The sequence below is a fragment of the Zingiber officinale genome, chromosome 1A, assembly GCF_018446385.1.
Source record: "Zingiber officinale cultivar Zhangliang chromosome 1A, Zo_v1.1, whole genome shotgun sequence".
In the NCBI taxonomy this organism is placed as follows: domain Eukaryota; kingdom Viridiplantae; phylum Streptophyta; class Magnoliopsida; order Zingiberales; family Zingiberaceae; genus Zingiber; species Zingiber officinale.
In genome coordinates this window covers 34,328,397-34,354,188 of record NC_055987.1, presented here as the reverse complement: position 1 = coordinate 34,354,188, position 25,792 = coordinate 34,328,397, and the positions used below count along the sequence as shown (strand labels likewise).

The following is a 25,792-nucleotide window of genomic DNA, read 5'->3' as shown; positions in this document are numbered from 1 at the left end:
AGATTGAAGTAGAGGCACTTTTCTGTTTTCTTTTCTTCCATTTTTGCTGTGGATTGAAGCAGAGGCACTTTTCTATGTTTTTCCATTATAGCCATGGCACACATCAAGATGATTATCCATGTTTTAGTTCCTTTCAGTAGCAGTGCAGGAACTTAGATTTCCTTAAGCATTTGATTCCTTTAATTCTAGTTTCTTTGCTATTAAATGTGCACGTGCAGATTTCTAGATTTATTTGCTATTGGGACAACATGAACAACCTGTAGAAGCAATACAGATTTTTGAATTCTTTAAGCATGACCTAGGTTTTATTTTAATATGAATTTATCGCTTCTAGTATGCATAGCTTTAAGTCCATCATATTCCTATACATGATTTACCTTAAGCTCTAACTGTTTATACCTAAGTTTAGTTCTAAGTTCATGTTGTTATTTGAATCTGATGTAGCCTGTTTGAAGAAGTTAGATTTACTTTCTTTTGATTTGTTTCTGATGTAGCATGCTTATAGAAGTCAGATTTTCCTTCCTTTGATTTAATTCTACTGTAGTATGACTAAAGACTTCAGATTTGTTTTCCTTTGTTTTAATCTGTTGTAGCATGTTTGAAGAGGCTAGTATTTTACTTGAACAAGTATAAGAAAGATAAAGAAATGAAAGAAAAAGGCCAAGGCCTTAAGTAGATCCCAAAGTCAAGAGTTTAGGGATTTTGGCACACAAGGTGCTAAAGAAAATGTCGAGGCATTATATAGAAGTATTAAAAGATAACAAATATTTTACTTTTATCAGTGGCACTGTGTTGGACTCTCTGTCCTTGGGTCGGGCTCCCATAGTCGTCCCTAGGTTTAGATAACCTAGTAGTAACGGCTCGGCCGACGGTCGACGGTCGACGACCATAGGGTCGCCAAATGGGCCGCCGAATGGGTCGGGTCGTTACAAAAGTAAAAGCACAGTTGCCGGACCCAAGAAGAAGTTGATTATTATTTTGAAGTATTATAAGTATAAGTTTTGAGCAAGTAAAGCAAGTTTTACATAAGTATAAAGTATTTAAAGAATAAGTCTTTAAACAAGTGAAATAAGATTCAGAAGGTGTTTAGAATTCAGTAAGCTTAGTTCTTTATGCAAGCATGATAGTATAGACTTACTTTACATGTTTAGCCTTTCAGTATGTTTCTTTCACTAGTAGATGAGCATGAGTAGATTTCCTTTTGAGCATTCAGTTTTAGATTTCAGTATATCCTTATGCATATCGAGATTTTGTGAGTTAGGTAGCGCTTACTAAGCAAATTTTGCTTATAGACTACACTTCCTCTTACTGCAGATACAGGAAAGGAAAAGATATAGAAAGGAAGGCGACAAGGAGGTGTTCGAAGGATGTGTGATGCCAGGACTATGGAAGCCTTGGGACTAGGAAAGAAGTTTGAAATTTAGTTTCCGCATTTTAGTTATTGTAAACATTTGTGTCGTATTTTAAGTTCATGTCATTTGAGATTATTCTATTTAGATTGCATGTAGGATGAGTTCAGTAGATATTTGTGTGTTTGATACTTATTTAACTGCGTGGGTGGTTGATAAATGTTCCAGCCGCTTGTGGCTGTGTATATAGTGTTTGTATATCAGTTTAAGGTCACCGGTACAGGGGAGATTCTACCAAAATTTTTCGGTAGGATTTCCATGTGGTTTTTAATCACACCGGTTAAGTAGAGTTAGTAGTTAAGTAACGGTCATCCTTAGAGAATAGTAGAAGTAAGAAGGGTGGTCTTTACAGTAACCAAGTGAGATGATCTCACTTGGTTACCAGGATTCATAAACTCTAGTACTTAAGCCTGGAGGTCTAGAGTTCGAATCCTGGGGAGGCAAAAATCCATTGGCCAGGGGTGGAAAGTCCTAGTGAGTAACGACACGACCGACGGTCGACGGTCGACGACCCGAGGGTCGCCAAATGGGCCGCCAAATGGGCTGCCAAATGGGTCGTCGTTACAGCATCGTCCTTCATTTCCTATGTGCTAGGGTCCGTAAACACTCTTCTCTTACCTTGGGATACAGTGTAATGGTAAAAGATGAGACAAACTCATGCAACAAGAGTTCAAAACTCTCACAAAGTATATCATACAACCACGATATTTAAACCACCATGATGTTGACTCATGCAATCAAAACTCTCACAGAGTATATTGTACAACCACGATATTTGAACCACACTCATGATGCTTAGTCATCCACCACACTACTTTCTGAATATATCCTAATAGTTAGTGTACTATCTAAATATATCCTAATAATCAATGTAAAGAGGACCAAAAATTTCTAAATTATTAAAAATTATGAGAAAATTAAATATATGCAACATTATAGCTCTTACAACTAAAATAATTCATTTAAAAATTGTTAGGAACAAAATTAACTTGTAACTTGTTAAGGCTCCTTTGTAAAAAACCTCCTTTCAAAAATTAATATATGCTGTTTTTAGGGACAAGCATGGTGTTCTTTAGTAAAAGGCAAAACAATAATTCGCTTTGTGCTTATCACACAACTGCATGTTTTATTTTGATGCAACCCTGAACTAATTTATAATCTCTTATGTAGGAAGCTCACCAAGCACAAGCAATGTGGGACTAAACATTAGCCAAATTAATCACCTCTCAAACACCGAACTTTCACTCCCTTCGCATCCTCCTTCCTTACCCCAGCACTAGGCTCCGTAAATCCTTATCTCTTCCCTTGTGATACAATGTAATGGTAAAAGATTAGACAGACTAAGTATATCATACAGTCATGATATTTGAACCACCCATGATGCTGACTCAAGCAATAAAAACTCTTTCAACGTATATCATACAACCACAATAATTGAACCACACTCATGATGTTGAGTCGTCCACCACACTCCATTTGTACCCTAATAATCAATGTAAAATAAAAAAAAATATGAGATAAAATTAAATATATAAAACATTATAGCTCTTACAACAAAAATAATTAATTTGAAAATTGTTAGGAAAAAATTTCACTTATAATTTGTTAGGTCTCCTTTGTAAAAGTAGCTCTTTCAAAAATTAATGTATGTTGTTTTTTGTGACAAGGACACGGTATTCTTTAGTAAAAGGCGAAAGAATAATTCACTTTGTTCCTATCACACAATTGCATGTTTTATTATGAAGCACTCCTGAACCAATTTATAATGTCCAAGTAGGAAACTCACCAAGCACGAGTAATGTGGAACTAAATGCTAGCCAAATTAATCACCCCTCAAACGTTGAACCTTCCCTCTCTTTGCATTCGACTTCCTTACTTGAGCGAGGCTTCGTAAACCCTCTTCTCTTCCCTTGGCATACCACCACGATATTTGAACGACCCATGATGTTGACTCATGCAATCAATACTCTCACAAAGTATATCATACAATCATGATATTTGAAGAACACTCATGATTCTTAGTTGTCCACTACACTTCATCTGTACTTTCAAAATATATCATAATAGTCGGTGTACTTTCCAAATATATGCAAATAATTAGTGTAAACTTCTATAGGACCAAAAATATCTAATTTATTAAAAAAAATAAAAATATGAGATAAAATTAAATATATGAAACATTATAACTCATACAACTAAAATAATTAATTTAAAAAATGTTAGGATCAAAATGTATGATGTTTTTTAGTGAAAAGTACACGACATTCTTTGAAAAAAGGTGAAAGAATAATTCGCATTGTGCATATTACACAGCTGCATGTTTTATTATGATGCAACTGTAACAACCCAAATTTTTTCATTTCGAGTCTTAATAGTATTTAAAAGTATTTAGAAATTCTATAGAAATAATCTAAAGATTTTTAGAAATTTTTAAAGTATTTTTATGTAATTTTTGGAGGTCGTTTGGTATTTTTACTAAACGAAAGAAATTTCGACAAAAATAATATCCAAGCCGAGTTCAAACTGGAGACCTCGGATTAAGCAGAACCCTAAGCGGGCGTTGCTAATTAAGGAAAGAGTGATATATATTTAAGGGATAGCATTGAACATGAACCCTAGGTATTATAAAAGAGAGAACTTAAGTGATTTCGGGAAAATCTTTTCCCTATCTTCCTCTCCCGACGGCGCGGTTCCTCTCGGGCGAAAACGCAGCAGGGAGCTAGGGCTTCTCTGGCTGCGGGCCAAAGGGAACTCCGCGAGCTCTTCTCAGATCCGAGCTCCTCTCGTCAAGAAGGAACGGTAGATGTGAAGAAGTTGCCGAGATTCCAAACTATCCGAAACCCTATAAGCATTAGAAGTCCTTCTTCTTTGGTTGTAAGTCCAAGAACACCTCGGTAAGTTGCTACTCACCTGCGGTAAGAGTAGTTCCGAACTTGATTTGGTGTTTTTTTAATATTTTTTTTAGTATGTCGTGTAGATGAATGGTTTTTAAAAGTCTCTACCGTGAGTTTCATTAAGGATACAAGAGGGGAATTGTTTAGGTTTGATATTAGGTTTGATATGTAGTTGTCTTCCGCTAATAGTTCCTAATACATGTGGTTTGATCTTACCGTATGGATTATAGCATTTCTGCTATAGGTTTTTCTGTTAAACCTGAAAAGAACATCCCTTGAAGTTAACATATCAAACTTAGATTTCCTTGTGTTTGCAGCAAGCACAAACAGCTCTATTGGAGCTTAGAACAACCCCTCTTGGAGCTTGTTCCAGTTCGGATTTCTTTTGTTATATACGTGCATGAAAGGGAGTGAATAGATTTTGTAGTAGTGCAGATTTTTCGTTTGTGTAGCAGCAGGTTTTAGCTTGAATTGTGCCACAAAAAGGGGCATGAATAGAGGAGCTTACTGTTAGTTTTGTTTTTTTTTACAGTTTTCATATTTTTATAGCAGTGCACGAGTAGTTCTTTTTCTCTGCGGTTTACACCTTCATATGCTATGAATCTGCACGAGCAGATTTTTACTTATTTCCTTTGCTGTTTAATTCCCCTTTTGTTGTTTGCGAGCATGAGCAGTTCCTCTTTGCTTTGCTGTTTGTGAACATGAGTAGTTTCCCATGTGCTATCAGTTAAGCATGTGTATTTCCTTTGCTGTTAGATGTGCACGAGCAGTATTCCCTAGTTTTTCTTTGTGTAACAATAGATATACATGAGCGCTATTAGTTTTCTTATATATGGAACCCTTGGATTCATTAGATGTGGTATAACATTTCTGTCGCAAGTTTCTGTTAAAATGAAACAAGTTATATAGGTTTTAATTCCAACAAGTTTTAGATTTAGTTTAAGCTTGTATGGTATGTAGATTTTGATAAGTATTGCTTGTAAATTTTGATATGTATTATATGTAGAACTCCAATCTTAGAGCAGATTTTATTAAGCATTTCAAGTGCAGATTTTAGTTAACATTCAAGTGCAGTTTCGTTAAGCTTATAGTGCAGTTTTGTTAGCACAGTATGCAAATTTCTGTTAGCTAAATATGCAGAATTTTGATTAGCATAGTATGCAGTTTTATTGAGCATTTAAGTACAGTTTTATTAAGTATTTTCATGTAATTCTGTTAAGCATTTCAGTACAGTTTTATTAAGTATTTCCATGCAATTCTGTTAAGCATTTTAGTACAATGTTAATAAGCATTTTAGTGCAGTTTTGGTATGAGACATCCTTTTATTAAAGGTATTAACAAGTATAAGAAAGATAAAGAAAAGAAAGAAAAAGGCCAAGGCCTTAAGTAGATCCCAAAGTCAAGACTTTAGAAATTTTGGCACACAAGGTGCTTGTTAAAATGTCAAGACATTTAAAGAAGAAGTAATTAAGATATTTTACTTTGAAGAGGCTAGTACCCGACTTCCAAGGTTGTCATTAAACAAATCCAGGTGACCAATTCCAAGGTCATGGCCCTGGTAAGACCAAGGTATTTACCCTCGAAGGACTTATGACTAGCTACCACAGTCTCTATCAAGGAGCGCGCTTTGGTACTACGCCTGGGGCCAAGAGAAGTTGATTATTATTTTAAAGTATTAAAGTATAAGTTTTCAAACAAGTGAAATAAGATTCAGAAAGTGTTTAAAATTTAGCAAGTTTAGTTCTTTATGCTAACATGATTGTTTAGATTTGCTTTACACGTTTAGCATTTCAGTATGCCTTGTTTCCTTTGCTGTTAGATGAGCATGAATAGTATCTTCTTTTGAGCATTCAGTTTCTAGATTTCTTTCAGCTTACATGCATACTCGAGTTTTTGTGAGTTAGATAGTGCTTACTAAATAATTTTGCTTATAGATTGCATTTCCTCTTACTGCAGATAAAGAAAAGGAAAAGCTATAGCAAAAGAAGGCGACAAGGAGGTGTTCGATGATATGTGATGCCAGGACTATGGGAGAGACTTGGGACGTTATTGAGTATCCATGTTTTAGTGAATAATAAACATTGAGATTGTACTTTATATTCCATGTCATTTGAGATTGTACTCTATACTCCATGTCATTTGAGTCTATTCTTGTTTTAGATTGCATGCTAAGATGAGTTTAGTTTAGTTAGTAGGCACTTTGTGGTTGCATTGAGATATAGTTTCATATGTTACTGCTATTATGTGTTATATGTGCATGTCAGTATTGTATTGTATTTTAGTCCTGCTGTACTGCATATACTCTGGCAAAATTTTAAGTTTTCTGGAAAAAAAATTAAGTACAGTTTGTTACACTAGTTAAGTAAGAATCCATATTAGTTACGTAACGAGCACCTTTAGAGAGTAGTGAGAAGGGTGGTCATTACAGCAACCCTGAACCAATTTATAATGTCCTCTGTAGGAAGCTCACCATGCACAAGCAATGTGGGACTAAACAGTAGCCAAATTAATCACCCCTCAAACACTGAACCTTCCCTCTCTTCGCATCCTCCTTCGTTTCCTGCGCACTAGGCTCCGAAAACCCTCTTCTCTTCCATTGGGATACAGTGTAATGGTAAAAGATGAGACAGACTCATGCACCAAGAGTTCAAAACTCTCATAGAGTATATCATATAGCCATGATATTTAAACCACCATGATGTTGACTCATGCAATCTAAACTCTCACAGAGTATATTGTACAACCACGATATTTGAACCACATGATACTTAGTAATCCACCACACTATTTTCTAAATATATCCAAATAGTCAATGTACTATCTAAATATATCTAAATAATCAACGTAAAGAGGACCAAAAATTTCTAAATTATTAGAAAATTAAATGTATGAAACATTATAGATCTTACAACTAAAATAATTACTTTAAAAATTGTTAGGAACAAATTTAACTTGTAAATTGTTAGGGCTCCTTTGTAAAAAAAAACCCTTTCAAAAATTAATATATGCTATTTTTAGTGGCAAGCACACGGTATTCTTTAGTAAAAGGTGAAAGAATAATTCGCTCTGTGCTTATCACACAGCTGCATGATTTATTATGAAGCAACCCTGAACTAATTTATAATGTCCTCTGTAGGAAGTTCACCATGCACAAGTAATGTGGGACTAAATAGTAACCAAATTAATCACCCCCGAAATGCTAAACCTTCCCTCTTTTTGCATCCTCCTTCATTTCCTATGCGCTAGGCTCCGTAAACCCTCTTCTCTTCCCTTGGGATATAGTGTAATGGTAAAAGATGAGACAGACTCATGCAACAAGAGTTCAAAACTCTCATAGAGTATATCATACAACCACGATATTTAAACCACCATGATTTTGACTCATGCAATCAAAACTCTCACAGAGTATATTGTACAACCATGATATTTGAACCACACTCATGATGCTTAGTCATCCACCACACTACTTTCTAAATATATCCTAATAGTCAATGTACTATCTAAATATATCCTAATAATCAATGTAAAGAGGACCAAAAATTTTTACATTATTAGAAAATTAAATGTATGAAACATTAGGGCATCTATAGTGGTTAGAGCCCATTGAGAGCTTCTTCGTTGCCACATCCATGCCACATCAAAAGTTAAAAACCTCATACCTCTTTCCACTATCAAAAAACCTTTTAACAACTCCTTCATAGGTCCCACACTTTTCATTATATAATTCTCATTTCTCCTCCATATTTTATATTATACACCATTAAATTTTTATAAAATTTAAATTTATAAATTGCCAACATGAAATGTAATGCCCGAATAAATTTTAGAAATATTCTATTATTTTTCAAGAATTTTAGAATATTTTTATGGAATTTTTGAAGTAGCAGAAGTAGCAAAATTAAATAAAAAAATGTAAAATAGCCTAAGCAAGAATTGAACTCACGACCTATCAGACCCTAAAACTTATAGCATGACTTTAGTAACCAGGTGGCCCCAGCAGGGGTTTGCTGAATAAATAGGAGATAAATTATATTTATAATTGAGTTGGGTGATATTAATCACTTAATATAAATAGGGAATTTAAGTGAGGGTTTATTATTTTTGGATCGGCAACTCTTCCTCACCCTCACCCGCCGACCTCTCCTTCTTCCTCACCCTCTTGGCACACCAAGCCCCCAAGAGACTTAGGGTTCCATCCCTAGTGTCGTAGGAGCACCTTCCGGCGACGACTCTGATACGAGGACGCTCCTCTCCGCGAGAAGAACGCGCAGACGTAAGAAGATCGCCGAAGAGATCTTCTTCTCCGAAAACCTAGCAATCAGAATTGTAAGAAACCTAGCGCAGGAAGTGAGTAACCCCCTCACCTGTAGTATAAGTAGCTAATCATATATTTTTATGTTTTTAGTTCAGTTTTTCCGGCACGTATGGTGTATTTGACCCTCCTCGCAGGTTTAGGGTTTATTTGAGGACCTCTAGATGGGTCAGACGTGTTTTCCCCTCAAGTTTTGGGGTTTTAGACGCTGTCGGGTGCCTAGAGGTGGTCCCTTAATAGAGAGAAGAGTTAAAGCACACCAAGTGCTCGAAAAATGACTAGTACAGTTAACTGCAATAGTAGGCATTTTAATAGCTCAGTTAAATGTCATAGACGCATTTAAATAGCATGCTTAGTCTTGCTTTAGTTTATATGGGACTACGGCCCAATGGGTGGGCTCCCATACTCGCCCCTAGGTTCAGATAAACTAGCTCTAGGTTCAGATAACCTAGTAAGAGCCAGATAAGATAAATCAGCTTATGAATCAGTATTTTACTTTTATCAGTGGCACTGTGCTGGATTCTTAGTTGTTCTTGGGTTGGGCTCCCATAGTCGTCCCTAGGTTTAGATAACCTAGAAAACCCTACAAGATTTGGGACTAGCTACCTCGCGTCTAGTTAGGGATGCACACATAGCAAGTACAGTTGTCGGGCCCATCAGCAGAATGACTATTATTTTTATCTATTATGAAAATGGTTTTTGAAACTTCACAAATCAGTTATGTGAATACAGTTCAGATTCAGCATTAGCCTAGCATCAGTTTAGCTCAGCTTATGTATCAGTTCAGTTCTTCTTATTGATACAACAAGCTAGTTTTATGAATAGTATTTGATTGCCATAACTTATATATCAGTATGCCATGTTTTAGCATTTTTAGCACGATTATTAGCAAGTATTTCAAATAGTATCTTTTAAAAGCATGATTTCATCGAATGCATGATTTGTGAGGTAGATGGTTCTTACTAAGCTCCCAAGCTTATAGTTTCCTTTTCCTTATACTGCAGATAAAGGTAAAGGGAAGATGGATTAGCAGAGGCTGGAGAGCAATGTGTCAAGATGTGTGTGAGAAGGGACTTGGAATAAAGACTCTTGGGGACTAGCAAGTTTAAAGAATTAGAATTTCTTATATTCTTATTATTCCGCACCTTTAGAATGTTTAAATGTCATGAATTGTGAAAGTATGCACCATGCTATGCCTAGACTACTAGTTATCTTGATGTTAATTAATAAACGATGAACAATGACAGTAATGGCATGCCTAGTAATATTATGATGCTTTTCAGTGATACATTTGAATTGCATACGAAATAGTTGTGGAATGTGCATCATGCACTTACATTGTCATATGGGATGTTGGGGTGCTGCTAGTGGCATGTTTAGTTTGTATCAATGCTTAGTTTTAGTATGAAGTTGATACAAAACCCATGGTTCCACTCGTATGCTTAGAAACTACCAAGGTATGCTAAATTTCATAGAAACATGTATTAAATAGCTTGGAAGGATAGTATGTGTTCTATTGTATGATATTGCATGGTTATGAAGGTTTTGGTAGAAGTTAGAGGGCTGGGCAGCAGCCTGGAGCACCGAGACCCTACTGTTAGTCGACTGGGCCGACCTTTCCAGCAGCACTAAACCGCATGCTTCGCATCCACATTTGCATGAAAAGTGTAGATTCCATCCCTTAGCATATGTACAACAATGAAATAGTAATTTGAACATAAATTCCAGATTTTATAGCAATTAGCAGAGATTTTAATTATTTCAGCTTTCCGCACATTATAATTCAGTGATAGCCACAGAATAGTTTAGCATACGTAACCCCCGCCCTTACAGCTTAGTTAGTTGATGGCGGGGGATTACAGAGTGGTATCAGTGCAGGGTTCCATACTTCCTCCACACACACATCAGCATTGAACCTGCAGCTTCCAAGTAAGAATATCTCTCACCTTATTTATGTTTCTTGCTTTCATGTTTATAGATGACTAAAGCATGTTTATATATGATAGCATCTATCATGATAGTAGTAGTTATGTAAACATGATTGTAGTAGTTATGTATGTCCTCTACTTCTCTAGAAAATGGCACGAGGACGCCCAGCTAGAAGAGCACCAGCTACTGAGCCCCAGAATGGGGCGGACAGCTCAATTCCTCCCCCAGGCCTTACAGAGGTAGTGGCTCAGTTACAGAAGCAACTAGCTGAACAGCAACAGGAGATAGCAACATAGAAACCCCAGTAGAACACTCCCACTGCCACCCGGAACCTAACATAGAAACCCCAGTAGTTACAGATGTTCCACCAGTCCAACCTACAGCACCAATAGCCCCAGCAGCGGGGGCAAGGAGAGAAGCCTTTCTGATCCAATGGCAGAAAATCAAGCCAGAGAACTTCTCAGGCACCAGTGAACCATGGGATGCCTAAGCCTGGTTCAAAACACTGGAGAGTACAATGGAGCTTCTGGACTGGCCAGGACATGAAAAGGTGAAATGCGCCTCCTTTTGCCTGGCAGGAGACACACGTATGTGATGGGAGAGGATTAAAGCGAAGCGCCCAGTGAACCAGATGACATGGGCCGACTTCGAAAGAGAATTCTTTGAGGAGTTCTTTCACATACGGGTCACAAACCGCCACTACGACGAGTTCACTGAATTTCTTCAGGGTAACCTTTCAGTTGAGGAGGCCATGAAGAAATTCAATAGGCTGGCTCGTCTGTGCCCCGAACTAGTCAGCATTGAAAGAGAACGAGTCCGGCTAATGCTCAGAATGCTAAGGCCGAAAATAGCACTGAACGTGGCCAGCGGCGTCCATAGGCCGCAAACCACTAAAGAACTGGTAAGTAGTGCTCTGATCACCGAGCATTACCAGAACAGCATCAAGCAGCAGAGGCAAGCCTTCTCAGAGTCCAAAGGTCAAGGAGGCTATACTCAGAAATACTAGGGCTACAACTCTAACTCGAAAGGGAACTCCAGTAACAAACGTAAACCAGGGAGTTACCCAACAGGAGGACCAGCTACTAAACAGCCTAGCTATCCCAAGTGTTCTACTTGCGGGAAATTCCACCCAGGAGTTTGTCGCAAGGGCACTCGAGGATGCTTCGAATGTGGCCAGGAAGGGTATATGGCTAAACAATGCCCGAACAAGACCAGCTTTCCCCCACCACAGTCGATTCAATACGGAGGCAAGCAAGCACTGTTGCACCAGATGCAGGCTGATTTAGATGGTCCACACATCAGCCAGGGTAGACTAGAAGCCCCCTCTGCCACGACGAACGCGAGAATCTACTCACTAAACAGAGAGGATGTAGCGAATGCCTCGACAGTTGTTACAGGTCAGATCAGTATTTTACAGCAAAGTGTAAGTGTCTTATTTGATACTGGGGCAACCCATTCTTATATATCCAGGGCATTTGCCGAAAAGTTAGCAATACCTCCAGATGTACTCAGTGGTCAGTTTTTCACAACACTACCTTCAGGAGAAATCATGGCATCCACGCACTGACTCCGAGCAGTGCCAGCCATTATAGCAGACAGAGAACTCTTTTGTAATCTGATAGTGCTAGATATGGCTGACTATGATGTCATCTTTGGAATGGACTTCCTGATCAAGTACGGTGCCTCCATAGAGTTCCGTAAATAGAAAATTGTATTCCAACCTGAAGCAGGAGTACAGTTTGAGTACATCGGAGAACTAAAGAGAAAGGCCAAGAAGTTTCTCTCAGCTCTGAAAGCACAGAAACTACTAGATTCAGGATGTACGGGATTTCTAGCACATGTAGTCAGTACTAGTCAGGACAAAGACCAAAAGCTAGAAGGGGTCCGAGTTGTATGTGACTACCCAGCAGTCTTCCCTGAGGAGTTACCGGGCCTAGCACCAGACAGGGACATTGAATTTGAGATAGAACTCGTCCCCGGTACAAATCTCATCTCCAAAGCACCCTACCGCATGGCTCCAGCAAAACTGAAGGAACTTCGGGAGCAACTACAGGAGCTACTCGACAAGGGCTTCATACGCCCTAGTCACTCACCATGGGGAGCGCTTGTGTTGTTCGTGAAGAAGAAGGATGGGAGCATGCGCCTGTGTATAGACTACCGGACACTAAACCAAGTCATGATTAAGAATAGGTATCCTCTTCCCAAAATATATGACCTATTTGATCAGCTAAAGGAGCAGTAGTGTTCTCTAAAATAGACCGCAGATCGGGATATCACCAGGTGAGAGTTAAAGAAGGTGATATACCCAAGACAACTTTCAGGACCAGATACAGACATTATGAGTTCGTAGTCATGCCCTTTAGCGTGACAAATGCTCCAGCTACTTTCATGGACCTCATGAATAGAGTATTCAGAGAATATTTAGATAAGTTTGTTATCGTATTCATCGACGACATTCTTATCTATTCCGGAACTCAGGAAGAACACGCAGAGCACCTGAAAATAGTACTGCAGACCCTCCAGCAGAGCCAGCTGTACGCCAAGTTCACGAAATGTGTATTCTGGATCGATCGGGTATCCTTCCTGGGACACATCATCTCCAAGGATGGTGTCATGGTAGACCCCAGTAAGATAGAGGCTGTGAGTAATTAGAAAAGACCTAAGAGTGCCAGTGAAATCAGAAGCTTTCTGGGACTAGCAGGCTATTACAAAAAATTTGTAGAGGATTTCTCCAGGATAGCCTCCCCACTGACAGTTCTCACCAGGAAGAACAGAAAATTTCAGTGGACAGAGGACTGTGAGAACAGCTTCATCGAACTAAAAAGAAGATTGACCAATGCTCCCATTCTGACTCTGCCAAAAGACACAACAACTTTGATATTTACAGTGATGCCTCTAAATTGGGACTGGGAGCAGTACTGATGCAAAATGGCAAGGTGATCACCTATGCCTCTAGACAACTCAAGGCCTATGAGAGGAACTACCCTACTCATGACCTTAAGCTTACAGCAGTCGCCTTCGCCCTCAAAATTTGGAGACATTAATTGTATGGAGCTTAGTGCAAAGTGTATACAGATCATCAGAGTCTGAGTACTTCTTCACTCAGAAGGATCTGAATATGCGACAACACAGATGGCTTGAGCTGGTCAAAGACTATGACATAGACATCCTCTATCACCCAGGAAAAGCTAATAAGGTGGCAGACGCACTTAGCAGGAAGTCCAGTGCCACCTTACTATCCCTAGTAGCCATGTCACTGCCTCTAGAAAAGGAGATTACGGATTTTAGTATCGAACTTATAGTTGGATAGCTCTCTACTATGACATTAGTATCTACCCTGTTTGGTGACATCCAGACAATTCAGGATCAGGATCCTGAAATTTAGAAAATCAAGCAAGGGATAGCAGAATCAGGAAGTGGAGAGTTCAGAGTATCTGATAGTGGGGTATTGTATTTTGGTGACAGACTATGGGTTCCGGATCAGGAGGAACTATGAAGGAAGATCCTAGACGAGGCTCACAGGACTCCTTATGCGATGCATCCTGGTTCCACCAAGATGTACCAAGACCTAAAGAGACGTTTTTGGTGGTCTGAGATGAAAAGAGACATCGCTAGATATGTCAGTACCTGTCTGACCTGCCAGAGGGTCAAGGCAGAACACCAGAGACCAGGAGGAGTTCTGCAACCTATTCAAATCCCAGAATGGAAGTGGGAGGATATTTCCATGGATTTCATAGTGGGATTACCCAGAACCACGAATGGTTTTGATGTCATCTTGGTAATAGTCGACAGATTGACTAAATCAGCCAACTTCTTAGCTATCAGGATATCCTCCTCCATGGAGCAGCTAGCTCAGTTGTATCTTAAGGAGATTGTCAGATTGCATGGAGTCCCACGGACCATTATTTCAGACAGAGACAGTAGATTCACGTCACACTTCTGGGAGTGTGTAGAGTCAGCATTGGGCACCAGGTTAAAGTTTAGCACAGCTTTCCATCCTCAGACAGATGGTCAGACGGAGCGAGTAAATCAGATACTCGAAGATATACTCCGAGCGTGTGCCCTAGACTTCAAGGGAAGTTGGTGCAAATATCTGTGTTTAGCAAAATTTGCATACAACAATAACTATCAGGCCACTATCGGCATGGCACCCTACGAGGCTCTCTACGGGCGGAGGTGTAGATCTCCAATCTGCTGGTATGAGAGTGGTGAACAGAAAGAACTAGAACTTCAGACAGATCTAGTAGCAGATATCACAGCAGCTATACAATAGATCTGTCAGAGGATAGAGACAGCTCAGAGCCGCTAGAAAAGCTATGCTGATACATGGTGCCGACCCTTAGAGATTTCAGTGGGGGATATAGTATTCCTCCAAGTGACTCCCATGAGGGGGGTAATGCATTTTGGGAGGAAGGGCAAATTAAGTTCCAGATATGTGGGACCATACCTTATCACCAGAAGAGTTGGCAAGGTGGCATATGAGCTAGAGCTACCCCAGGAGATGTCAGCTATCCATAACGTATTTCATGTCTCTATGTTGAAGAAGCATATCCCAGATGCCACCCAGGTGATTGAACCCTAGTCGGTACTGTTGGTTGCTACTCGGAAAACCTAGAGGTTCCACTGTACAAAAATTTTGTACAAAGGTCTGAACCTTTTCCTAGCTATCATGTGTTCTTTTAAATTAAATTTTGGATCGCCTGCGGAACTTAACACGTTTGATCCAAAACTTAATCTATTCGTTCTTTTAGGTTTTGACTTGGGTCTCCTGCGGAACTTAACACGTTCGACCCAAATCACCTTAAGTTATTAATTCCATTAAATATTAATTTCCATAATTGGTTCCCAGTACTGACGTGGCGAGGCACATGGCCTTCTTGGATATGGGAGCAACCACCACCGACTAGACAAAACCTTTTATGGAAAGATAATATTTAATTTCCTAAAATAACTTTAGGTTAACCGAAAAGAACAATCAAATCACAAGGAAAAGAAAAACAAAAGAACACTATATCGAAAACAAATTCGAAACTCTAGAATCGTATGCCTCTTGTATTTAGTATTATTTCCAAAAATAACTAGTATGATGCGGAAAGAAAAATTACTAGTTATACCTTTTAGAAAAAACTCTTGATCTTCTACCGTATTCCTCTTCTAACCTCGGACGTTGTGTGGGCAATGATCTTCCGAGATGAGAACCACCAAGCACCTTCTTCTTCCTTGCAAGTTTCGTCCACCACAATTCTCCAAGAGAAGTAGAGGTTCGGCCACCACCACCAAGCTCCAAGGGATGCAAGAAACAAAACCACCTTTCTCTCCTTCTTCTCCTAGCTAGAACCGGCCACCATCAAGAGCTCCAAGAAAGGTTGCCGCCGGCCATAAGAAGAAGAGAAGAGGAAGAAGCTAGGGCCGGCCACCAAGGAGGAAAAGAGAGGAGAAGAATAATAGAGTTGATCACCCATGAAGGCACCTCTACCTCCTCTTTTATAATCCTTGGTCTTGGCAAATAAGGAAATTTAATTCAAAACTTCCTTAATTATTTTGCCATGAAAAAGAAAATTTTATTTAATTAAAAACAATTTTCCTATTCTCAATTTACATGGCCGGCCACCATCAAGCTATAAACAAGGAGAGTTTTAATTAATTAAAACTTCCTAATTTGTCTCCAGAAATTTATAAAAAATTTCTCCAATAATTTTCCCTTCATGGTGGTTAATAAAAAGGAAATTTTATAAATTAAAATTCTTCTTTTAAACATGTGGATAATTTCCAAAAGGAAAGTTATCTCTAAAAATTAAAATCTCTTTTCAATCTACAAATAAGGAAAGATATCAAATCTTTTCTTAATCTTTTGTAGAAACTAATAAAAGAGAATATTTAATTTTTAAACTTCTTTTAAATTATTATCATGGTTAAAAAGGAAAGTTTTCTTAATAAAATCTCCTTTCAATCTACAAATAAGGAAAGATTTCAAATCTTTTCTTAATCTTTTGTAGAAAGCTTTAAAAGGAAAGATTTAATTTTTAAACTCTCTTTTAAAACTATGATATCCACATAAGAAATAATTTTAATAAAATCCTTTTAATATGATGTGGCCGGCCACCTAAAGCTTGGGCTCCAAGCTATTGGCCGCCACCGCTAACCTTTGTCTTGGCCGGCCCTAGCTTGAGCTTCAAGCTTAGCTTGGCCGGCCCCTATTGGTTGGATAAGAAGGTGGGTATGTGGTGGGTATAAATCTCTATATACAAGAGGCTACGATAGGGACCGAGAGGAGGAATTGGTTTTGGTCTCCCGATAAAATTAAGCATCCCGTGCTCGCCCCGAACACACAACTTAATTTTATCAATAATAATTCATTCCACTAGAGAACTATTATTGAACTACCGCACCAATCCCAAATTACATTTTGGGCTCCTTCTTTTCATGAGTGTGTTAATCTCCCTGTGTTTAAGATATCGAATGTCCACTAATTAAGTGAGTTACTGACAACTCATTTAATTAATATCTTAGTCCAAGAGTAGTACCACTCAACCTTATCATCATGTCGGACTAGGTCCACCTGCAGGGTTTAACATGACAATCCTTATGAGCTCCTCTTGAGGACATTATCAACCTAGTATCTCTAGGACACAGTTTCCTTCTATAATCAACAACACACACTACAAGTGATACCATTTCCCAACTTATCGGGCTTATTGATTCATCGAACTAAATCTCACCCTTTGATAAATTAAAGAAATAAATATCAAATATATGTGCTTGTTATTATATTAGGATTAAGAGCACACACTTTCATAATAACCGAGGTCTTTGTTTCTTTATAAAATCAGTATAAAAGGAACGACCTCAAATGGTCCTACTCAATACACTCTAAGTGTACTAGTGTAATTATACAGTCAAGATAAACTGATACCTAATTACACTACGACCTTCTAATGGTTTGTTCCTTTCCATTTTGGTCGTGAGCTACTGTTTATAATTTATAAGGTACTGATAACATGATCCTCTGTGTGTGACACCACACACCATGTTATCTACAATATAAATTAATTGAAAAACTACATTTATCACAAATGTAGACATTTGACCAATGTGATTCTTATTTCTAGATAAATGTTTATACCAAAAGCTAGGCTTTTAGTATACACTCTAACAGGTACAAGTCCGTGAAGACCTCAGCTATGACAGTCGACCTATTCAGATAATGGACCGAGCAATTAAGAAATTACGGAACAAGGAGATACTATTAGTAAAAGTGATGTGGCAAAATCACACCGTAGAAGAGGCGACTTGGGAGACACAAGCTAGTATGAGACAGAAGTACCCAGAGTTATTTTAAGTTCGAGGATGAACTTTTTATAAGGTATGGGGGATTGTAACACCCTAAAATTCTCAAATAAATTTTAGAAATATTCTATTATTTTTCTGGAATTTTAGAATATTTTTATGAAATTTTTGAAGTAGCAGAAGTAGCAAAATTAAATAAAAAACGTAAAATAGCCTAAGCAGGAATTGAACCCGTGACCTATCAGACCCTAAGACTTATAGCATGACTTTAGTAACCAGGTGGCCCCAACAGGGGCGTGCTAAAAGAAGAGGAGAGAAATTATATTTATAATTGAGTTGGGTGATATTAATCACTTAATATAAATAGGGAATTTAAGTGAGGATTTATTATTTTTGGATCGACAACTCTTCCTCACCCTCACCCGCCGACCTCTCCTTCTTCCTCACCCTCTCGACACACCAAGCCCCCAAGAGACCTAGGGTTCCATCCCTAGGGTCGTAGGAGCATCTTCCGGCGACGACTCTGATACGAGGACGCTCCTCTCCGCGAGAAGAACGCGTAGATGTAAGAAGATCGCCGAAGAGATCTTCTTCTCCGAAAACCTAGCGATCAGAATTGTAAGAAACCTAGCATAGGAAGTAAGTAACCCCCTCACCTGTAGTATAAGTAGCTAATCATATATTTTTATGTTTTTAGTTCAGTTTTTCCGGCACCTAGGGTGTATTTGACCCTCCTCGCAGGTTTAGGGTTTATTTGAGCACCTCTAGATGGGCCGGACGTGTTTTCCCCTCCAATTTTGGGGTCTTAGACACTGTCGAGTGCTTAGAGGTGGTCCCCTAATAGAGAGAAGAGTTAGAGCACACCAAGTGCTCGATAAAATAACTAGTACAATTAACTGCTACAGTAGGCATTTTAATAGCTCAGTTAAATGCCATAGACGCATTTAAATAGCATGCTTAGTCTTGCTTCAGTTTATATGGGACTAGGGCTCAATGGGTGGACTCCCATAGTCGCCCCTAGGTTCAGATAACCTAGTAAGAGCCAGATAAGATAAATCAGCTTATGAATCAGTATTTTACTTTCATCAGTAGCACTGTGTTGGATTCTTAGTTGTCCTTGGGTTGGGCTCCCATAGTCGTCTCTAGGTTTAGATAACCTAGAAAATCCTACTAGATTCGGGACTAGCTACCTCGGGTCTAGTTAGGGATGCGTGCATAGCAAGTACAGTTGCCAGGCCCATCAGCAGCATGACTATTATTTTTATCTATTATGAAAATATTTTTCAAAACTTCACAAATCAGTTATGTGAATACAGTTCAGATTCAGCATTAGCCAAGCATCAGTTTAGCTCAGCTTATGTATCAGTTCAGTTCTTCTTATTGATACAACAAGCTAGTTTTATGAATAGTATTTGATTGTCATAACTTATATATCAGTATGCCATGCTTTAGCATTTTCAGCACGATTATCAGCATGTATTTCAAATAGCTTCTTTTAAAAGCATGATTTCATCGAATGCATGATTTGTGAGGTAGATGGTTCTTACTAAGCTCCCAAGCTTATAGTTTCCTTTTCCTTATACTGCATATAAAGGTAAAGGGAAGATGGATTAGCAGAGGCCGGAGGGCAATGCGTCAAGATGTGTGTGAGAAGGGACTTGGAATAAAGACTCTTGGGGACTAGCAAGTTTAAAGAATTAGAATTTCTTATATTCTTATTATTCCGCACCTTTATAATGTTTAAATGTCATGAATTGTGAAAGTATGCACCATGCTATGCCCGGACTACTAGTTATCTTGATGTTAATTAATAAACGATGAACAATGACAGTAATGACATGCCTAGTAATATTATGATGCTTTTCAGTGATACATTTGAATTGCATACGAAATAGTTGTGGAATGCGCATCATGCACTTACATTGTCATATGGGATGTTGGGGTGCTGCTAGTGTCTTGTTTAGTTTGTATCAATGCTTAGTTTTAGTATGAAGTTGATACAAAACCCATGGTTCCACTCGTATGCTTAGAAACTACCAAGGTATGCTAAATTTCATAGAAACATGTATTAAATAGCTTGGAAGGGTAGTATGTGTTCTATTGTATGATATTGCATGCTTCGGAAGGTTTTGGTACAAGTTAGAGGGTTGGGCAGCAACCTGGAGCACTGAGACCCTACTGTTAGTCGACTGGGCCGACCTTTCCAGCAGCACTAAACCGCATGCTTCGCATCCACATTTGCATGAAAAGTGTAGATTCCATCCCTTAGCATATGTACAACAATGAAATAGTAATTTGAACATAAATTCCAGATTTTATAGCAATTGGTTCAGCTTTCCGCACATTATAATTCAGTGATAGCCACAGAATAGTTTAGCATACGTAACCCCCGGCCTTACAGCTTAGTCAGTTGATGGCGGGGCGTTACATGAAATAACATTAATAATTAAAAAATAACTTATAAAAAAAATAATTTTTATACACACTTTTTATATTTTTTAATTATTAAAACAAAAATAATATATAAAAAAAATAAAAAACATGAAGATGTGGCTCCGTGGTTACGGAGTTGCTTCTTCGTGTAAAGGGAAAAACCTCCCTCCACTATGGGAGGGAGGTTTTTCCCTGCTGTTACATCACAGCGGGAGCTCTCCTGCGGATGCTCTTATAGCTCTTACAACTAAAATAATTAATTTAAAAATTGTTAAGAACAAATTTAACGTGTAATTTGTTAGGGCTCCTTTGTAAAAAAAGCCCTTTCAAAAATTAATATATGCTATTTTTAGTGGCAAGCACACGGTATTCTTTAGTAAAAGGCGAAAGAATAATTCGCTCTGTGCTTATCACACAGCTGCATGTTTTAATATAATGCAACCCTGAACTTATTTATAATGTCCTCTGTAGGAAGCTCATCATGCACAAGCAATGTGGGACTAAACAGTAGCCATATTAATCACGCCTCAAACGCTGAACCTTCCCTCTCTTTACATCCTCCTTCATCTCCTAAGCGCTAGGCTCCGTAAGCCCTCTTCTCTTCCCTTGGGATATAGTATAATGGTAAATATGAGACAAACTCATGCAACAAGAGTTCAAAACTCTTATAGAGTATATCATACAACCACAATATTTAAACCACCATGATGTTGACTCATGCAATCAAAACTCTCACAGAGTATATTGTACAACCACGATATTTGAACCACACTCATGATGCTTAGTCATCGACCACACTACTTTCTAAATATATCCTAATAGTCAGTGCACTATCTAAATATATCCTAATAATCAATGTAAAGAGGACAAAAAATTTCTAAATTAGGAAAAATTATGAGAAAATAAAATATATGAAACATTATAGCTCTTACAACTAAAATAATTAATTTAAAAATTGTTAGGAACAAATTTAATGTAAAATAATTAATTTAAAAATTGTTAGGAACAAATTTAACTTGTAATTTGTTAGGGCTCCTTTGTAAAAAAACCCCTTTCAAAAATTAATATATGCTGTTTTTAGTGACAAGCACACGGTATTCTTTAGTAAAAGGCGAAAGAATAATTCTCTTTGTGCCTATCACACAGCTGCATGTTTTATTATGAAGCGACCTTGATCCAATTTATAATGTCTTCTGCAGGAAGCTCACCAAGCACGAGCAATGTGGGACTAAACATTGGTCAAATTAATCACCCCTCAAATGGCGAACATTTACTCTCTTCGCATTCTCCTTCCTTACCCAGCGCTAGGCTTCGTAAACCCTCTTCTCTTCCCTTGCGATACAATGTAATGGTAAAAGATTTTACAGACTCATATAACAAGAGTTCGAAACTCTCACTAAGTATATCATACAGTTACGATATTTGAACCACCCATGATGCTGACTCATGCAATCAAAACTCTTTCAAAGTATATCATACAACCATAATATTTGAACCACACTCATGATGTTGAGTCGTCCACCACACCCTAATAATCAACAAAAAATAATAAAAAAATTAAGAGAAAATAAATATATAAAACATTATAGCTGTCACAACTAAAATAATTAATTTAAAAATTGTTAGGAAAAAATTTAACATATAATTTATTAGGGATCTTTTGTAAAAGGAGCTCTTTCAAAAATTAATGTATGTTGTTTTTAGTGAAAGGCACACGGTATTCTTTAGTAAAAGGCGAACGAATAATTTGCTTTGTTCCTATCACACAACTTCATGTTTTATTATGAAGCAACCCTGAACCAATGTATAATGTCCAAGTAGGAAACTCACCAAGCACGAGTAATGTGGGACTAAATGCTAGCAAAATTAATGATCCCTCAAATGTCGAACCTTCACTCTCTTTGCATCCTCCTTCCTTACCTGAGCGAGGCTCCGTAAACCCTCTTCTCTTTCCTTGGGATACCACTACGATATTTAAACCACCCATGATGTTGACACATGCAATCAATACTCTCACAGAATATATCGTACAACCACGATATTTGAACCACACTCATGATGCGTAGTTGTCCACCACACTTCATTTGTACTTTCAAAATATATCCTAATAGTCGGTGTACTTTCCAAATATATGCAAATAATTAGTGTAAACTTCTATGGGACAAAAAATATCTAATTTATTAAAAAATAAAAATATGAGATAAAATTAAATATATGAAACATTATAACTCTTACAAATACAATAATTAATTTAAAAATGGTTAGGAACAAAATTAACTTGCAATTTGTTAGGGCACTTCAAAAATTAATGTATGCAGTTATTTAGTGAAAAGTACATGGTATTCTTTAAAAAAAGGAGAAAGAATAATTCACTTTGTGCTTATCACACAACTGCATGTTTTATTAAAATGCAACCCTGAACCAATTTATAATGTCCTCTATAGGAAGCTCACCATGCACAAGCAATATGACATTAAACAGTAGCAAAATTACTCACCCCTCAAATGCTGAACCTTCCCTCTCCTCGCATTGTCCTTTGTTTCGTATGCGCTAGGCTCCGTAAACCCTCTTCTCTTACCTTGGGATACAGTGTAATGGTAAAAGATGAGACAGACTCATGCAACAAGAGTTCAAAACTCTCATAGAGTATATCACCACACTACCACTATATTTAAACCACCATGATTTTGACTCATGCAATCAAAACTCTCACAGAGTATATTGTACAACCATGATATTTGAACCACACTCATAATGCTTAGTCATCCACCACACTACAATCTAAATATCTCTTAAGAGTCTGTGTACTATCTAAATATATCCTAATAATCAATGTAAAGAGGACCAAAAATTTCTAAATTACTAGAAAATTAAATGTATGAAACATTATAGCTCTTACAACAAAAATAATTGATTTAAAAATTGTTAAGAACAAATTTAACTTGTAATTTGTTAGGGCTCCTTTGTAAAAAAAGCCCTTTCAAAAAATTATTATATGCTGTTTTTAGTGACAAACACACGGTATTCTTTAGTAAAAGGCGAAAGAATAATTCGCTCTGTGGTTATCACACAGCTGCATGTTTTAATATGATGCAACTCTGAACTTATTTATAATGTCCTCTATAGGAAGCTCACCATGCACAAGCAATGTGGGACTAAACAGTAGCCATATTAATCACCCCTCAAACGTTGAACCTTCCCTCTCTTTGCATCCTCCTTCATCTCCTAAGCGCTAGGCTACGTAAGCCCACTTCTCTTCCCTAGGGATACAGTGTAATGGTAAAGATGAGACAAACTCGTGCAACAAGAGTTCAAAACTCTCACAGAGTATATCATACAACCACGATATTTAAACCACCAGGATGTTGACTCATGCAATCAAAACTCTCACAGAGTAAATTGTACAACAACGATATTTGAACCTCGCTCATGATGCTTAGTCATCCACCACACTACTTTCTAAATATATCCTAACAGTGGGTGTACTATCAAAATATATCCTAATAATCAATGTATAGAGGACTAAAAATTTCTAAATTATTAAAAATTATGAGAAAATAAAATATATGAAATATTATAGCTCTTACAACTAAAATAATTAATTTAAAAATTGTTAGGAACAAATTTAACTTGTAATTTGTTTGGGCTCCTTTGTAAAAAAAGCCCTTTCAAAAATTAATATATGCTATTTTAAGTGGCAAGCACACGGTATTCTTTAGTAAAAGGCGAAAGAATAATTCGCTTTGTGCCAATCACATAGCTGCATGTTTTATTATCAATCAACCTTGAACCAATTTATAATGTCTTCTGCAGGAAGCTCACCAAGCACAAGCAATGTGGGACTAAACACAAGCCAAATTAATCACCCCTCAAATGTCGAACATTCACTCTCTTAGCATCCTCCTTCCTTTCCCCTGCGCTAGACACTTTAAACCCTCTTCTCTTCCCTTGCGATACAATGTAAAGGTAAACGATTAGACAAACTCGTATAACAAGAGTTCGAAACTCTCACTAAGTATATCATACAGTCACGATATTTGAACCACCCATGATGTTGACTCATGCAATCAAAACTCTTTCAAAGTATATCATACAACCAGAATACTTGATCCACACTCATGATGTTGAGTCGTCCACCAGACTCCATCTGTACCCTAATAATCAATGTAAAATAAAAAAATATGAGATAAAATTAAATATATAAAATATTATAGCTCATACAACTAAAATAATTAATTTAAAAATTGTTAGAAAAAATTTAACTAATAATTTGTTAGGGCCCCTTTGTAAAAGGAGCTCTTTCAAAAATTAATATATGTTGTTTTTAGTGACAAGCACACGATATTCTTTAGTAAAAGGTGAAAGAATAAATCGCTTTGTTCCTATCACACAACTGCATATTTTATTATGAAGCAACCGTGAACCAATTTATAATGTCCAAGTAGGAAACTCACCAAGCACGAGCAATGTGTGACTAAATGCTAGCAAAATTAATCACCCCTTAAACGTCGAACTTTCCCTCTCTTCGCATCCTGCTTCCTTACATGAGTGAGGCTCCGTAAACCCTCTTCTCTTCCCATGGGATACCACCACGATATTTGAACCACCCATGATGTTGACTCATGCAATCAATACACTCATGATGCTTAGTTGTCCAACACACTTCATCTGTAGTTTCAAAATATATCCTAATAGTCGGTGTACTTTCCAAATATATGCAAATAATTAGTGTAAACTTTTATAGGACCAAAAATATCTAATTTATTAAAAAATAAATATATGAGATCAAATTAAATATATGAAACATTATAACTATTACAACTAAAATAATTAATTTAGAAATTGTTTGGAACAAATTTAACTTGCAATTTGTCAGGGCTCTTCAAAAATTAATGTATGCTGTTTTTAGTGAAAAGTACACGATATTCTATAAAAAAAAAGGCGAAAGAATAATTCACATTGTGCTTATCAAACAGCTGCATGTTTAATAATAATGCAACCCTGAACCAATTTATAATGTCCTCTGTAGGAAGCTCATCATGCACAAGCAATGTGGGACTAAACAGTAGCCAAATTAATCACCCCTCAAATGCTGAACCTTACCTCTCCTCGCATCGTCCTTCGTCTCCTACGCGCTAGGCTCCATAAACCCTCTTCTCTTCCATTGGGATACAGTGTAATGGAAAAAGATGAGACAGACTCATGAAACAAGAGTTCAAAACTCTCATAGAGTATATCATACAACCACTATATTTAAACCACAATGATTTTAACTCATTCAATCAAAACTCTCACAGAGTATATTGTACAACCACGATATTTGAACCACACTCATGATGCTTAGTCATCCACCACACTACTTTCTAAATATATCCTAATAGTCAGTGTACTGTCTAAATATATCCTAATAATCAATGTAAAGAGGACCAAAAATTTCTAAATTATTAGAAAATTAAATGTATGAAATATTAAAGATCTTACAACTAAAAAAATTAATTTAAAAATTGTTAAGAACAAATTTAACTTGT

At 37.3% G+C, this 25,792-nt stretch overlaps 11 non-coding genes across 11 annotated transcripts; all 11 read right to left on the bottom strand.

Annotated features, from left to right (window-relative positions):
- Nucleotides 1–2,411: 2,411 nt before the first annotated feature.
- On the bottom strand, nucleotides 2,412–2,528 carry LOC122039115. The gene has a single exon (XR_006128010.1). It is a non-coding gene; the product is annotated as a U5 spliceosomal RNA (small nuclear RNA).
- A 490-nt stretch (nucleotides 2,529–3,018) lies between these two features.
- On the bottom strand, nucleotides 3,019–3,136 carry LOC122039097. Its single transcript, XR_006127994.1, has one exon. It is a non-coding gene; the product is annotated as a U5 spliceosomal RNA (small nuclear RNA).
- Nucleotides 3,137–7,271: 4,135 nt separating this feature from the next.
- Nucleotides 7,272–7,388, bottom strand: LOC122039094. Its single transcript, XR_006127991.1, has one exon. It is a non-coding gene; the product is annotated as a U5 spliceosomal RNA (small nuclear RNA).
- Nucleotides 7,389–20,566: 13,178 nt separating this feature from the next.
- LOC122039413 lies at nucleotides 20,567–20,684 on the bottom strand. Its single transcript, XR_006128226.1, has one exon. It is a non-coding gene; the product is annotated as a U5 spliceosomal RNA (small nuclear RNA).
- Nucleotides 20,685–21,294: 610 nt separating this feature from the next.
- On the bottom strand, nucleotides 21,295–21,412 carry LOC122039092. The gene has a single exon (XR_006127989.1). It is a non-coding gene; the product is annotated as a U5 spliceosomal RNA (small nuclear RNA).
- Nucleotides 21,413–21,917: 505 nt separating this feature from the next.
- On the bottom strand, nucleotides 21,918–22,035 carry LOC122039107. Its single transcript, XR_006128004.1, has one exon. It is a non-coding gene; the product is annotated as a U5 spliceosomal RNA (small nuclear RNA).
- Nucleotides 22,036–22,542: 507 nt separating this feature from the next.
- On the bottom strand, nucleotides 22,543–22,658 carry LOC122039117. The gene has a single exon (XR_006128012.1). It is a non-coding gene; the product is annotated as a U5 spliceosomal RNA (small nuclear RNA).
- Nucleotides 22,659–23,220: 562 nt separating this feature from the next.
- Nucleotides 23,221–23,339, bottom strand: LOC122039417. Its single transcript, XR_006128229.1, has one exon. It is a non-coding gene; the product is annotated as a U5 spliceosomal RNA (small nuclear RNA).
- A 569-nt stretch (nucleotides 23,340–23,908) lies between these two features.
- On the bottom strand, nucleotides 23,909–24,026 carry LOC122039090. The gene has a single exon (XR_006127987.1). It is a non-coding gene; the product is annotated as a U5 spliceosomal RNA (small nuclear RNA).
- Nucleotides 24,027–24,541: 515 nt separating this feature from the next.
- Nucleotides 24,542–24,659, bottom strand: LOC122039105. The gene has a single exon (XR_006128002.1). It is a non-coding gene; the product is annotated as a U5 spliceosomal RNA (small nuclear RNA).
- Nucleotides 24,660–25,124: 465 nt separating this feature from the next.
- On the bottom strand, nucleotides 25,125–25,242 carry LOC122039119. Its single transcript, XR_006128014.1, has one exon. It is a non-coding gene; the product is annotated as a U5 spliceosomal RNA (small nuclear RNA).
- Between the last annotated feature and the right edge of the window lie 550 nt (nucleotides 25,243–25,792).